The sequence below is a fragment of the Musca domestica genome, unplaced genomic scaffold (genome assembly GCF_030504385.1).
Source record: "Musca domestica strain aabys unplaced genomic scaffold, Musca_domestica.polishedcontigs.V.1.1 30, whole genome shotgun sequence".
NCBI lineage: Eukaryota > Metazoa > Arthropoda > Insecta > Diptera > Muscidae > Musca > Musca domestica.
Genome location: NW_026712300.1, coordinates 7,498,077 through 7,502,661, shown reverse-complemented (window position 1 = coordinate 7,502,661; position 4,585 = coordinate 7,498,077). Strand labels below are relative to the sequence as shown.

The 4,585-nt window shown below is 37.5% G+C and overlaps 1 long non-coding RNA gene across 1 annotated transcript; it reads left to right on the top strand.

The window, feature by feature from the left end:
* Positions 1 to 696: 696 nt before the first annotated feature.
* LOC131803489 (uncharacterized) lies at positions 697 to 3,321 on the top strand. The gene is made up of 2 exons (XR_009342613.1): positions 697 to 2,547; positions 2,612 to 3,321. It is a non-coding gene; the product is annotated as an uncharacterized LOC131803489 (long non-coding RNA).
* The last annotated feature ends 1,264 nt before the right edge of the window (positions 3,322 to 4,585 follow it).

The following is a 4,585-nucleotide window of genomic DNA, read 5'->3' as shown; positions in this document are numbered from 1 at the left end:
AAGGTTAAGAAACATTCGCTTGTGATCGTTTGACTTAATTTTTGAACGGTCTAAACATAATAATATTAGAAAAAGAAACCATATGTAAGCATTTCAGCGGCCTTGTAGCTCTGCGGCAGCGCAGATGGTAATCTATTTTTAACGATTAGAAATTCCAAGCGGCCATAAAATCTATTTGTGTGCACTGATAATAAAGGATCAATAAAGTCCACACATACAGATAGATATGCGCTCAGTATGTAGCATGCACTTAAGTTTTGGAACACAAGATCCCTCCTAGCGTGCCCTTAGAATAGATAAGAAAGATTGTGTGTCTGCGATTAGGTTAAGCCAGAATAGTTTAGGTAGCACTTAAGTAAGGAATATTCTTTAATAAAATCAGATTTGAAAATACATTATAACCGGCCGGTGTTTTTATTTCTCCGCTAACATTGGTCCTTCGAAAAATGAAGAATCGGCGACCTAAAATAAAATTGGTTTGATCCCCCACCAGTGGTAAGAAACTCAGAAAAACCAAAAAAGTAGCTCTTCTTTAAAAAAGAGGAGAATTGCTACAAACAAGTCCGTTGAGGCATTTTAAATGTAAGACCATAGGGCATTTTAAAATAGCCAAAGGGACTATTTATAAAAAAGACCTAAGGGGCAAAATACAAAAAAAAAAAAAAGACCTAAGGGGCACAATTTTAAAAAAAGACCTAAGGGGCAAAATATCAAAAAAAGACCTAAGGGGCACAATTTAAAAAAAAAGACCTAAGGGGCAAAATAAAAAAGACCTAAGGGGCAAAATATCAAAAAAGACCTAAGGGGCACAATTTTAAAAAAAGACCTAAGCGGCAAAATAAAAAGACCTAAGGGGCAAAATATCAAAAAAAGACCTAAGGGGCACAATATTAAAAAAAAGACCTAAGGGGCAAAATAAAAAAAGACCTAAGGGGCAAAATATCAAAAAAAAAAGACCTAAGGGGCAAAATAAACTAAAAGAAGAATCAAAAAATAAACTGGCATTTTATCCCGCCGGCAGCTCCTCACATTGGAGGAATATGGGAAGGCGCTGTAAAATCCATGAAGTACCATCTGAAACGTATAATGGGAGATACGAAGCTGACATATGAGGAGCTCAGCACGGTACTAGCCCAGATTGAGTCTGTTTTGAATTCGAGGCCATTACATGAGCTTGCCAGTGGTGCGGATTGTATAGACACGTTGACACCAGGCCATTTCCTTATTGGGCGCCCTTTATTAGAGGCACCAGCAAGGATAGAAGAAGGAAGCCTAGTATGCGCAAATAGGTGGAAACTGCTGCAAAGGATAAAAGACCATTTTTGGAGAAAATAGAAGGAGGAATATTTAAATACGCTACAGGCCCGTATGAAGCGGAAAAGGCGAGATAAAAATATAGAAATTGGCCAAGTGGTAATACGAAGAGACCCACCCGGCGCATTGGCCTCTGGCGAGAGTGATTGAAGTCCATACGGGAAAAGATGGAGTAGTAAGAGTGGTGACCCTTAAAACGCAAAATGGTGTGTTGAAGAGGCCGGTCAATAAGTTATGTCCTTTGGAACATCAAGATAAAGAAGAAGAGGTAACGCATAAGGATAACACACAGGCGGAAACAGCATATATGAATATGACAAGATGTAGGCCAAGAGTAAAGGAGCAACCACCAATGATTTGGAGACAAGCGGCAGAAAAGAGGAACTCCATTAAAATTTGTGGGTTCGTTCCAACACTGGGCGTTTGGTGTGATGGACGATGATGACCGAGTAGCAATGGAGAATAACATTGAGAATTTATTAGCCGACCAAAAGGAATTAAAGGAACTGGCAAAGAAGCAGACGTCCATAGTTGATGCTACTGTCAATATCCTTAAAAGATCAACCGAGGAAGTCAATTCACATTTCTCGGAGATAAAAAAGAAGATTGAGTATATAACCGCCACCATGAATGATGCCACCGGGATGCTCTACCCGAAAAATATGTACTTCCTGGTAAACACACAGGAATGGAATTAAAAGAGGTGCTAAATTTGATGACGGGTCATGGAACAGTTGTGGGGTCGCAGCTGGTAATAGATATAAAAATACCACTATTCAATCGACAATCATCCCAGTTCTACAGGGTTATTCCCATACCGTTTAAAGAGGGTGGTACGGTGATGATAGCTCGGGTTAAAGCACCATACATTGTTTATAATTTTGAGCTCGATTCTTTTCATTTCTTGACACAGGCTATGCTGAACGAGTGCAAAGAAACTCTGGGTAAAGAAATCATGTGTGAAGGCAATTTTCCTTGGAGAGATGCGTCAACGAATCAATGCGAATTGGCGCCCTTTAGACCTCACATAAATATAAACTGCGCTTACGATGAAACTGAACGAATGCCTTATTGGATGCCACTACAAATGCAAGGAAATTGGTTGTTCAAGACGTTCTCAAATAACACTGCACATCTGAAATGTTCCCATAAGCAATAAACGATAATGGAACTTCCGCAGCAAGGGATTTTCTCGTTGGAGGCGGATTGTACAGCGAGAATCGGTCAAGTGAGGTTGGTAGCTGCTCATAGAGTACGGAATGAGGTAACATCACAATTTCATTCCTTTCTTTTGAAGGACGTAAACGAGGCTGATAAGGAAACTATCAAACCTATCGGAGATCTGCTGATTAATCATGATAAAGAAATCAATCAATTGAAGGAGTGTGTGGACAAATTAAGAAACGAAAACGTTGAGTTAAGAGGACTGAATTTCCACCACATGTCGGGGCATACATCGTTAATTTTAGTATCTATGGTTATAGTAATACCTATAATTTTATTAATAAGAAAAATAATGATAATCAGAAGAATAGCTGCAATACAATTCCCACGGCCGGTAAATGTTTAACATGCATTTTGACGCCCGGGAGAATGTTCAGAGAACATAGATAAAAGGTTAAGAAACATTCGCTTGTGATCGTTTGACTTAATTTTTGAACGGTCTAAACATAATAATATTAGAAAAAGAAACCATATGTAAGCAATTCAGCGGCCTTGTAGCTCTGCGGCAGCGCAGATGGTAATCTATTTTTAACGATTAGAAATTCCAAGCGGCCATAAAATCTATTTGTGTGCACTGATAATAAAGGATCAATAAAGTCCACACATACAGATAGATATGCGCTCAGTAGGTAGCATGCACTTAAGTGTTGGAACACAAGATCCCTCCTAGCGTGCCCTTAGAATAGATAAGAAAGATTGTGTGTCTGCGATTAGGTTAAGCCAGAATAGTTTAGGTAGCACTTAAGTAAGAAATATTCTTTAATAAAATCAGATTTGAAAATACATTATAACCGGCCGGTTGTGTGTTTTTATTTCTCCGCGAACAATTAATAAAAACAAAATTAGCTTTATTATATCTAAAATACATACATTTGAAACTCAAAAATATTGAGACAACTCTGCATACCAAATTTTGATCGATTTGATTGGGATTGACATGTTTCGAAGCTTTACACATTTTTTAATAGATTTTGGAGGATAGTAACATGTTTAATTTTTCTTTGTACTTTTTGACCCTTTTTGGAACAGATTTTCGGAATTTCAGAGAACTTTTTGTGTAATATAAATAAATATATATACAATACCTCTGCATAGCCCTTTCATATTATTAAAATGGTATGTAATTTTCTCCTGTTTAATACGAATTTTCAAAATGTGTTTCCGCAAACTTGCTTTGATTGAAATTGAAAGTTTTATGTTATGCCATCAAATATTCTATTAATGTACTGCATACCTGATTAAAACTCAATATTTTCTCCCAAGTTTTGTTTTAGGATTTTTATACTCTACACCATGGTATGGAGGGTATATTAAGTTTGACATTCCGTTTGTAACACCTCGATATATACATAAGCCCCACAAAGTATACATATTCTTGATCAGGATAAAATTCTATGTCGACTTAGCGATGCGTGTCCGTCAGTGGAAATAACTCTAACTTCCGAGCGAAATGAAGTAGGTTGATAACATTTTACTCAAATGTAAATTATGTTGCAGGACTTTTGGTATTTTAAATGGGCCATGAAGGTCCACGTTTTGGTAAAGCCCCCATATAATGGTACCTCCCTGTATTCGGTATTTTGATGGTTTTAGCGACTTTATTCATCGGAGTTGTTTAAAATTTAGTACTTGAAGTTCGTAATGGATACTGCAGCCTAAGAAAAAAATTGTCTATTCAGGATCACGGCTTCAGCTAGCCCTCATATAACGGCACCACCCGATATTTGGTAATTAAAGTTCGTAATCGATACTACATCCTAAGATAGAAATGGTCGTTGCAGGTTCACGTCTCCGTATAGCCCCCATACAACGGTGCCTCCCGATATTCGGTATTTTGATGATTTTAGCGACATTATTAACCGGAATTATTTGAAATTTAGTACTTGAAGTTCGTAATGGATACTACCGCCTAAGACAGAAAATTGTCTATGCAGGTCAAGGTCTTCGTATAGGCCCCATATATCAGTACGTCCCTATATTCGATATGTTGACAAGTTTGTGTACAATACCCACCGAAATTTTTTGTGATGTCGTATTTAAAGTTCGA